We start from the raw sequence: 11,857 nt of genomic DNA, 5'->3' as shown, positions 1-11,857 counted from the left end.
ACAAGTTCTTTACATGATCCCACTTGATCTATATTCCTTTTTCTCGCTTTTATGATCTCCTTTCAATGAATTGTTTTTTTATTATTCCAATTTTTTTGTACTCTATGAGCTTGGAAGCTATGCAGTCTTTTATTATTCTTTTAGTCGTTACCCTAGAGACTACAACATGCTTCCTGAGTTCATAAAAATCTCACATTAAATGATACTTTCATGAACAGTGCAAAAATCGTGGCGCATTTTAACTCTGTCTACCCACGCGCAGATTACAGGCCCACGTGGCCATGCATTCCATCCTGCCCATGTTTTTAACCCACCAGGGCATGATTGTTGTTCTACACTTTCAACGTTACCTTCTATTTGCCTGTAGATTTCCTGTGTTATTGTTCTCGACACCTCCCTGCCCTGCTCACCTCCCTCCTGAGTTCATCCTTTGCCTGAAAAACCTTTCAGTATTTCCTCTGGTGTGGCTCTTCTCAAGCCAGACTCTCCCTGCTTCCGTCTGTCGGGAAACGTCTTTGTTTTACCTTCAGTCTTGAAGGCTATTTTCTTTGCATAGGAAACCCGGGTTTGGCAGCTATTTTTCTTGTAGGAGATTAAAGATACCATTCGAATGCCTCTGACTCCCCTATTCCTGTTGAAAACGAGCTGGAAGACTAAGGAAAAGAGTTGGACCCCTGCCCCCTGCTTTGGTGGGGGCCAGTGGCTGGTGGAAGGGTAACCCAGAATCTGCATTCCAGCCTGTTGGGGTGGGGAAGGAAAATTCACCTTAGTCATCCTGCTCCCTAGGCCCAGTGAGGGCGACCGTGGAGTTCTGGCGCCCTCTGGTGCCTGAAGGGAGACTTACTCCCATGTCTAAGAACTTCTGGAATATGACAAACACAAGGTCTGTCCCCCAATAATCCTACAAAGAGACAAGACCAAATGGGTGGGAAAACAAAACAGTAACAAGACCACGGGCACCCAGATATGGAAATGACCGTAAACTGTCACCCCCGGGTCTCAAAGGAAATATGTTTAAGGAGAGAAAAGACAAGATTGAGAATGTGGGCCGAGCTCCGAAAACTGTAGAAGAAGTAGGATTGTACCCTAGGCCTCTCCAGACCAGCGCAGACTCTCAGTCTCGCTCAGCCCAGAGCCTCTGGCCATGGGTCTACCTCAGCGCCCACAACGACGGCTGGGCCCAGGGGGCTCCACCTGACTCCTACCCCAGGTCTTCCCGGTTACCACCCCCAGGACTCACCCCGCACTCACATATGTGCAGCACAAGGAGGGGTGATCAACTTTCCCCCAGGGAACCATCGATGAAGGGGTGGGGCTCTGACTGGTGAGTAAAGGCTTCCCCTCCTCCTGGGAGCGGATGCTGCTGAGACCCAGCCATGTCACAGCCTCTGGGAAGACGCTGATGAGAGAGGGCGGCCATCACACCCGCCACCAGCCCCATCCCTGCCGGGCCTGGGCGCTCCAGCCCCTTCCCTCCTGATCGCTGATCCCCCTCCATGAGCCAGGGCCTCCCCCTCTTTCCCCAGCTTTGCTGGTTTCCTGCGGCTGCCATAGCTCCTCCTGGGAGCGGATGCTGCTGAGACCCAGCCATGTCACAGCCTCTGGGAAGACGCTGCTGAGAGAGGGCAGCCATCACACCCGCCACCAGCCCCATCCCTGCCGGGCCTGGGCGCTCCAGCCCCTTCCCTCCTGATCGCTGATCACCCTCCATGAGCCAGGGCCTCCCCCTCTCTCCCCAGCTTTGCTGATTTCCTGCGGCTGCCATAGCCAAGGACCACGACCGGGTGGCTGAAACCACAGAAATTCACTCTCACCGCTCTGAGGTCAGGAGTCAGGGACCAAGATGTCAGCCAGGCTGCGCTTCCTCCAGCTTCCGTAGCCCCAGGCGTTCCTGGGCTGCAATGCCGGTCTCTGTTCCCTCTTCACGTGGAGTTGTCTCCTGCATCTTCCCACTGTGCTTGCCAGACTCTGTGTCCAAGTTTCCCCTTTTTATAAGGACACCAGTCATATTGGATTAGAAGATGTAACATATGTGTGTGTGTGTGTGTGTGTGTGTGTGTATACACACATGCACAATAAGAAAGAAGACAATTTTGCCATTTGTGACAACATGGATGGACCTAGAGGGTATTGTGCTAAGTGAGATAAGTCAGACAAAGAAAGACTAATACCTTATAATTTCACTTACATGTGGAATCTAAAATAAAAATCATAGAAACAGAGTTGGATGGTGGTTAGCAGGGGCTGGGGGGTTGGGAGGGAGCATGTTGGTCAAAGGGACACACACTTCCAGTTATAAGATGAGTACATTCTGAGGATCTAATGCACAGCATGGTGACTATAGTTAACAATTCTGTATTGTGTGCTTGAAAGTTGCTAAGATGGTAGATCTTAAATGTTCTCACCACAGAGGGGGAAATGGTAATTGTGTGAGGCGAAGGAAGTGTTAACTAACCCTATTTTGCTGATATTTCTATATATTATACACACACATATATATATATATATATATATATATAATCATCACACTGTACACCTTAAACTTACACAATGCTCTACGTCAATTATATCTCAATAAAGCAGAGGGGAGAAGAGCTGCAAAGAGGAATAGAGAAGTAGAAAGGTCCACCATATATACACATATGTAAAGAAAACACATATGTAAAGAGGCAAAACCATAATTGAACAGTACTTCAGGGGGACAGAATAATAATTGAAGACATAGTGCCCCGGAATTTACCCAAACAGATGAAAGGGATCCAGCACAGATTTAAGAAAATTGTTAAACCCAAGCAAGAAAAGTAAGAGGAAGTACGCACCTGGACACATCGAGGTACAACTGCAGGAAACTCAAGCAAAAGTGAAAATGTCCACCATCACCAGACTGTGAAAGACGCCTCACTTTCAAGGAGGGCACCCTTCAGTCTCTCAGTACCTCCCCCGCCCAGAATTAGCACCCGCCTGGGGAGAAGCAGCCCCAAAATGCAAGGCTCACCCCCCTGGTCTACGCTCCTGCCAGATTCTGTTCTAGTCATTTTTCTCTGCCTCATTATGCCTCCGATACCTTCAAGTTGATTTTTTTTTAAATCCAGCTCTTCTTGCTGTCATCCAGAGAGGGGTTGTTCCAAATTACCTGGGTTTCAAGATTACCAGAAGCAAGATCCAAATGTTAACGTTTAAAATGTCTAAATGATGGTATTCCCCCCCCCCAAAAAAAAGGTAAAGGCCCTGGTGGGCTTACAAATGAGTGCTAGCTAACATTCACATAGGGGTGATTTCTATGTCAGTCAAAGTATTCCGAGTCATAGGAAAAGTTAGGAAGTTCCTCAGATAAATTTGTGAAATCAATGTATCCTTGGCATCAAAGCTTTCTTAAGTTATTCTTTAAAAAGAAAGAAATGAACAATTTTTATTTCTTAAGATGGGTGGGCAAATAAGTAAAATCTTACAAAATTAAATAGAATTTGTATTAAACAAATACAATATGAATTTATTTTTATTCCAGGGAAACAATGATGTGCCGTTATTAGGCAAATAATAGATATAATGCATTAAAACAACAAATTGAAGGGTTACAAACTAAATTAGAGTAGAAGGAAACTCCTATACTTAATAGACTATTTGCCGAAAGCCCACAGCAAACATCCGATTACACAGTGAAATTCTAAAGCCATTCCTATAAATATCAGGAATTCAATATCTCCACTGTTATACAATCGTGTCTTGGAGGTGGTAGCCACATTGCAAAACATGGAAACTAAAAGCCAAAATTCTGCTTTTGACATAAGCTTGCAGAACAAATTCCTTGAGGCATAACTGACCTCACCAAAAACAGGGAGAGAAAGTCGCTATGAACTGAAGCCTGAGCATCAGGCAACCAGGAGGGGCAGGAGGGTTCCTAGGACAGAGTGGCAGTGCCCTAGGGATGCGGGCAGACAGGAGCTCAGACTGGACATCCTACAGTGATGGCGGACCTTCAAGGGAGGGGTAGGTGACCCCAACTTGGAGCCATCCCTTGCCTACCTGTAAGAGATTAAGAAAATCCTCTCATGAGGAAATGGTCCCCAGTTCATGCCCCCAGACGATGATCAAGCCATAAGCTCATAATCAAAGATCACCAAGTGCGGGAGGAGGCGAGTGGGTGAGTAGAAGAAAAACAAGCAGCACATTGGGACTCCCAGGATATTGGTGGTTATATCAGCAAATCCTATATAATAAAAGCTTAATATGCAAATCGACCGAACGGAGGAATGTCCGGTCACTATGATGCGCACTGACCACCAGGGGGCAGACGCTCAATGCAGGAGCTTCCCCCAGCCCGCAGGCCCCAGGCCAGCCAAGGCGGGTGCCAGCGGGCCCCCACCTTCCTGATCACCCCACTGGTCACCCCATAGATCAGCCCTGATTGCTGGCCAGGCCTAGGGACCCTACCCGTGCACGAATTTCATGTACCGGGCCTCTGGTAGAAAAATACATGCAAAATGAATAAAGGAATTTGGGCACCATCACAACTAACCAAGAGATAATTGGGGCAATATCTACAAAAGAACCAGGGAAATGACAAGAAGCAATGATGCCTCCGTTATAGTGAGCACAGCAAGCGTCCAGATTTTGGTTTCTAAATACCATTTTCCTCCAAAGGGGATTCCTTTGAGAAATAACTGATTAGAGGTCTGGGTAAGGAATGACAAGGTGAGGCTGGGACAGCTGTGCTAAGATCAAGGAAATGCTCAAAAATTATTGTTATTGTCAAAAGATAGAAGCCAGCTGGCACTACACTGAATATGTTAGTAAATAAAAGTTCCTGTGTTTATATCAACATTCAGAAAAAGAGAGTAAAAGGAGAGGGAGTTTCTTACAAAAGAATGCTAGCAGGTTCATCTACAGGAAAGAATGGGTTTAGAATATCACAATTTTTAAACCACCAATGAGAGCCCTAGCCAGTTTGGCTCAGTGGATAAAGTGTCGGCCTGTGGACTGAAGGGTCCCAGGTTCAATTACAGTCAAGGGCATGTACCTGGTTGCAGGGCTCCTCCCTGGCCTGAGCCCTGGTCAGGGCACGTGCAGGAGGCAACTAATCAATGTGTTTCTCTCACATAGATGTTTCTCTCTGTCTTAAAAAAAAAAAAAAAAACACGAAACTACCAATAAGAGATAGATGGTAGATATAGAAAGATAGATATCAAAAGACAGAGATAGATAGAGATAAAAGTAAAGATACAGGTATAGGTACAGATATAAAAGGAGATTGTTAGTGAGGAATTGGATCACGTGACTCTGGAGGCTGAGAAGTGCCATAATCTGCCATCGGCAAACTGGACCCAGAAAAGCCGGTGCTGTCATTCAGCCCGAGTCCGAGAGGAACACCGGAGCCGACAATGTAACTGCTCCCGGTCCAAAGGCAGCAGGAGATGAGGGGAGATGTCTGACTCAAGCACTGAGGCAGGGAAAAGGGACAAATTCCTGCTTCCTCCACATTTCATTCTCTGCCCAGGCCCTGAACGGAGCAGATGCTGCCCACCACACTTGGGAGGACCATCTACGCCACTGAGTCTAGCCGTTCAAATGATAACCTGCCCTGGAAACACCCAGAAATGATGCTTCATCTGGGCTCCCCACGCCAGTCAAGTTGACACATAAATGAACCATCACAGGTCTACCTTTGTCAGCTTGGCAGCTGTATGAATCTCTAAAAGTATACTTAGTCTCCAAATAAAGAAGGCCATAATCCTGCCTAACAACCTCTCCAACCCCTGGCCCAGAAGAGGAGGAAAGAAAATAAAGACACACACGTACATGCACACACACACGCACATATACACATGCATATTCATCCTATATAATAAAAGCCTAATATGCTAAGTGTCTGGTCGACTGGTCAGCCATTCAACCAATCAAAGTGTAATATGCTAATGATATGCTAAGACCGCTCAACTGCTTGCTATGACCTGCACTGACCACCAGCAGGCAGACGCTCCTACCGGTAGGTTAGCTGCTGCTGGGGTCCAGCTGATGTGGACTGAGTGAGACAGGCCGGACACACCCTGGAGCCCTCCCGCGGTTCCTACCCGGCTGGCCAACCTCCTGCATCTCTCCCCAGCCCCAATCGTGCACCAGTGGGGTCCCTCGGCCTGGCCTGCACCCTCTCGCAATCCAGGACCCTTCGGGGGATGTCAGAGAGCCGGTTTCACCCCGATACCACAGGCTAGGCCAAGGGACCTCACTGGTGCACAAATTCATGCACCGGGCCTCTAGTAGCAAAATAAAGACAAAATACTCGTGTCAATTATAGTCCTCATTTCTGTAACTGGTCACATGGTCACAGCTGGTCACTGTCCCGAGGTAGGCATCTCTCTCAGCATCCTGGCTGCCAACCACCTGGGCAGAGGGGGGCATGTCAGCCACCGAGAAGTGGGCATCTTAGCCAGCACCTCACTGAGGGAGACCTCCTACACCCACAAGGGGTTCACATCCCTGACCGGGACCCCTTGCCTGCACCTGCTCTCTTTCTGCTCCCACATGAGCCCCGATCCCCCTGGGTGCTCTTCTCTGCCCATCCCCCCCCCCAGGATTTGCTCTCTCCTTCTGGTCACACTGAAGTGGCCCCTTCCTGACTTCTCTGGGGCCCTGTGATTCAGCTAGGCCTTCCCTGCCCCCATGGGCAGGATCTGCAAGTCAGGAATGGAGAATCCTGGCCCACATCAGCCTGGGGATAACCTCCTAGGTCCAGAGGAACCCTTTGGGCCTGGATCCATGTGGGAGATGTGGCTGCAGATGAGGCAGTGATCGCAGGGGGTCCCTGGGGAGTTTGTGAGTCTGGGAGCAAGGACACCCCCAAGTCACTCAGCAAGTGTTCACTGACAACTCCTGGGAGCCAGGCTGGGGACACGGGTGGAATGTGTCATCGAGGGGGGCAGAGACAGACTGGGCACAGACATTACCCATCCTTTCTGAAGGGCCCAGAGAAGGGCTGTCCTATAGGGAGATCAGGTAGGCCATCCTGGAGGAGGTGGCACCTGGCCAGACCTTGCAGGATAGGAGAGATTTCGCCATGATTATTGTGTGGCTGCTGTTGTTTGCCAGGCACCGGACAAAGGGCTTCCTCTCCCCTGCAAGCAATAAGGGGGAGGGGATCTGCAGAGAATTTAAAAACTGTGACAAAACCGACTAAAAATCCTTCCAAATTCTAAGCATCCATGATAAAATACTCCTCCAGCTCTCCAGCCATGGGATACATATGTCTGGTCAGAAACTGGCCTGTTCTCCTCGTCTCTGTCCTGTCACCTTTGATTCCTGGTGATGGACTGAGTCAGGAGGCCGCTGGGCCCAATGGAGGAACACGCCCGGCCGGGGACTGGGCCTCTCTGGTCCGACTCCTCCGAGGACGGGGCAGGGTGCTGCTGACAGCAGTCCTCGGGGCCTCGCAGGGCCTTGTGAGGACTCGGGGGCACACCTGTGATGTAAGGAGCGTGGGCACGCACTGGGACGGCCACAGGGACATTCACAGCCACAGGGACCACGACAGAAATGGTTCAGGCCTCATCACGGGCCTGGTGACCATGGAAACACTGGTGGGAGGAAGTGGGACTTCTAACCCACCCTGGGGCCCGACCGAGCTCCTGGGTCCACACCCAGTGCTCCGATCCCAGCGCAGGACAGAGACCCAGGGATGCCACCAGCCAGGGAGACCCCTGGATCAGGGCTTCGGCAGCCATCTCCCCCTCCAGAACGGGAGCCCCACGTCCTTGCTGTCCCCCAGCACCCGGAGCAGTGCCTGGCACCCAGTAGGACTGCTGTCCAGGGCAGGACCAGGGTGTAGGGAACCCACAGGAACACAGCAGAACCATGGGGATAGTAACAGCTGGGATTAAAAATCCGGATGGAGAGCCTGCCGTTCACCCGGAAACGTGAGGGCTCACACACACCCATACACACACATACACACACACACACACACGCACACACGCACACACGCATGCACATACACTCCCCACACACACACACTACTATGGGAGGGAGAGGGCCTCACAGTAGACCCCATCTCCAAGGCCCTTAACCATCTGCGGGCCCCTCCCAGCTGCTGTGGGGACAGCTTTGTTAATCAGCCCTGTGAGGGTCCCCCAAGGCTTCGGGGACAGGAGTTCGCTCTGAAGAGTCCAGAACAGGGTGGGAGGGAAGAGGCCTGTCCAGTCAAATCCTCCTCTTTCCTGAGGAGGCAGCGTCTTACCAGTGGTTCTCAACCTTGGCTGCACATTAGAATCACCTGGGAATCTTTTTAAAATCCTAATTTCTGGGCCTCATCTTCCGGAAATTCTGTTTCTTTGTTACTAATGTTGTGGCCCCACCCCATCACAAAGAAACAGAATTTCCAGAGGATGAGGCCCAGAAATCAGGATTTTAAAAAGATTCCCAGGTGATTCTAATGGATCAAGGCCACAAGTGGACAATTATCTACCTGGGCACAACCTGGGGTGTAAGGATAGATTTGACCACCAGATGGCGGGCAGTGATCATCTTTGCTTTCAGTATCTCAGAAAATGTATGGACTCACTACACTGAAGCAGAAGACAAGGCAAGGAAGGCTTATGTTGTTGGTCATTCAGTACGTGCAAGACACTATCGCAAGTGCATTTCTTAGCTCATTTAGTCCTCACAAGCACCCTAGGAGTTATCAGTTGCCATTTTACCACATGAAGAGTCCAAGGCTCAGAGAGCTTGAGTAACCTGCCTGAAGTCGCACAGCAGTGACCAGGGGCAGGATCTAACCTAGGCCTTGTCTGCCCTCTGCACTCACTATACTGTTTCCCATTTGCCCTGCATGATTGCTCATGCATTCAAGTTCATGTTCCAGCAAATTCTCTCCCTGTGATGCCAAAATAACTTAAAGTGTTAGAGGGGCGCAATGGTGCAACACAGAGAAAGGGCCACTGCGCTTTGGGGCACAAAGAACCCTCCAGGCTCCCGATGGAAGGAAGGAGGGGGAGAGGTGGAAAGAGGGAGGGAGGCATGAGGCAGGGGGTCTCAGATGGGCAGTATGGTCCACCTAAGGACCAACCTATGGGTGCTTCCAAGAAGCTGGCATGAGGTGAGGGGGTATAACTGTGGCCGGCAAAGGGCCTCCCAGGAAGCTATGAGGGCCTGTCCCCCCTCGAGAGAGGTGACTCACATATTCAGTAATTTCAAAGACTGGTTGTTTAGCACAGCCTTTGTTGAAAGTAATATATAATCTTATTAACCAGTGTCACCCCCAATAAATTTAAATTTTAAAAAGTAAATTATATAAACTTACAAGTAAATTCTATTAAAACAAAGATAGTAAATATTTAAAACATACCACCTCCTCACTGTGCTCCGCTTTGCTATCCACCCCTGCTCTTGAGGTATTTCCCTCTGTCCACGTGTAGAGAGGAAACGCCTTGACCGTTGGCGACCTATACCTCTCCCCACCTCTCTCTCCCTCAGCCTTGGTCTTGTCTGCAAACTGCAACCAAGGTGGCGGCTGCCCCGCGGTCATCCTCGGGGGACCCCACACCCCTTCCAGTGACGCCTTTTCTTAGGGAAGAATCCAGACCAGACAGCAGCTCCATAAACTTCCTCCCCTCCGTCATGACCATCCTGGCACCTCACACCTCCGTGCAGCCCCTCCTCCGGAGAGCACCCCTGGGCTTCACCCAATGCCAGCACCCTGACCTCCTCCCATCATCTCAGAGTCAGGTTACGACCTCAGTGGCCCACTGTTTATCAGTGAATTTCTTTGTTTTGCAAAGATTTAAAAATATTTACTTTTACTTTTGATTTGCTTTTTATTTTGCACAATTTTCATTCTATCACCAGAAATGTATTTTTTTTCCTTTATCTCAGTGGGGATGAGTTTTGGTATTAGATGTTCCCAATAAGGCATAACTGGCTTTGTTAACTTTCCTGATTGCTTCTTCATTTTTTAATTTATTCTTTGTTTTTTATTCTTTGTTTTACTATCCTCACCAGAGGATATTTTTTATCCCATTAATTTTTTTAGAGAGAGTGAAAGGAAGGGGGAAGAAGGGGAGAGAGAGAGAGAGAGAGAGAGAGAGAGAGAGAGAGAAATATCAATATGAAAGAAACATATGGATTGGTTGCCTCCCACATGAGCCCCAGTGGGGGCCAGGGATCGAACCTGCAACCCAGGTATGTGCCCTTGACTGGGAATCGAACCCAAAACCCTTTCCTGCTCAGGCCTGTGCTCTAACCACTGATCACGCTGGCCAGGGCTTAATTTATTCTTAAAAACTGACTTTACAATTAGCCAAAGTCTGATTCTTAATTAAATTTCATAATGAATTATTATTTTATTTTAGAAATTAAGAAACAATGCTTACATGTTTTTAAAAAAATAATGTAACATACTTGAAGCAAATTGGTTCTTTAATGTGGGCATTTACAGCACCAGGAAATTTCTTTTTGAAACGTATTTGTTATACATTGTGTGTAGGTAATAGTCACATGTTGTGAATTTCATTCCAGAATTAAATACAAAATCAGGAACAAGAGAAATGATATCCACAGACTCCACAAATATGAAAAGGATTATAAGGGAATAGTATGAACAACTTTATGCACATAAATTAGACAATTCAGATTAAATGCACAAATTCCTTGATTGACACAAATGATCAAAGTTCTCTCAAGAAGGAATAGATAAACTGAATTGGTTTATCTATTAACTGTTTATCTGTTCAGGGCCTTTGTCTGTTAAAGAAATAGCATTTACTTTGAAAAACCTTCCCTCAGAGAAAATTCCAGGCCCAGATGTCGTCAGTGTGAATTCTACCAAACGCAAGAAGAAATAATATTCATCATTTAAAAAAAAAAACTCTTCTAGATTATTGAGAAAGAGTGAATATTTCCCAACTTATATGAGACCAGTATTACCTTGATATTACTGAAAAGAAGAAAGGAAGAAAGAGAGAGAGAGACAGAGAGAGACAGAGAGAGAGGAAGGGGGGGAGGGAGGAAGGAAGGAAGGAAGGAAGGAAGGAAGGAAGGAAGGAAAAAGGAAGGAAGAAAACTACAGACCTCATGCACATATAGACACAAAAACTCAAACAAAATTGTAGCAAATGGAATTCAACAACCTACAACGAAGGATCATATACCCTGACCAGGGAGGCTTGTCCAGAATTCAAGGTTAAACTACTGGTCAATGCTACAACACGGATGAATCTCAACATCACGGTGCTGAGTGAGAGAAAGCAGCTGTAAAAGGAGTACACAGGGCATGACCCATTTATGGGAAATTCCACATAACACACAGTAATGGAGAGCAGGCCAGGGGTGGCCTGGGGTGGGGGCCAGGAGCAGCCTGGGGGAGGACCCCCCACAGACACCAGGAATCCGGTGGGTGGGGCCACTTGTTACCTTGATGATGGTGCAGGTTTCCTAGGTGTGTGTCTCCGTCAAAACGTATGGAATTGCACTCTCTAAATATGCGCAGTTCATTGCATATCAGTGGATTAGACCTCGATAAAGCTGTCTGTAAAGATAAGACAAACAATCCAGCACGTGAGAAGGTGCTCGCTCTTCTCTTGTCCAAAACCTGCTTCCCTGACTCGGCCCTTGACTGTGGAAGGGCTGGGCAGGCTCAGAACTCCCGGGGCTGGTGCTGCGATTTGGTGTAAGAAGCCCATTCGGTGTAAGAAGCCGGGAGGGGACAGGCCCGGGCAGCCGAGGGCGGGTCTCCGCTCCTCTGACTTATGCACTTTCCCTGGGGCTCCTGGTGGCCATGCCCTTCCTCCCAGAGGCAATGAGTTTAGTGTTGCCCCTAAAGAACCCAGGCCCAGATCTTGATGCCATCAGTGAAGGCTCAGACCAGGGGTTC

At 48.4% G+C, this 11,857-nt stretch overlaps 1 long non-coding RNA gene across 1 annotated transcript in view; it reads right to left on the bottom strand.

Annotated features, from left to right (window-relative positions):
* Positions 1–11,390: 11,390 nt before the first annotated feature.
* The window catches only part of LOC106728101, a 22,752-nt gene continuing 22,285 nt past the window's right edge, over positions 11,391–11,857 (bottom strand). The window contains exon 3 of the long non-coding RNA XR_001364352.1: positions 11,391–11,512. This is a non-coding gene — a long non-coding RNA (uncharacterized LOC106728101). The remainder of the gene's footprint in view (positions 11,513–11,857) is intronic.

This window comes from Myotis brandtii, unplaced genomic scaffold (genome assembly GCF_000412655.1).
Source record: "Myotis brandtii unplaced genomic scaffold, ASM41265v1 scaffold535, whole genome shotgun sequence".
Classification (NCBI taxonomy): Eukaryota; Metazoa; Chordata; class Mammalia; order Chiroptera; family Vespertilionidae; genus Myotis; species Myotis brandtii.
Note: the sequence above shows the minus strand (reverse complement) of the source record. Positions and strands in the feature narration are given on the sequence as shown.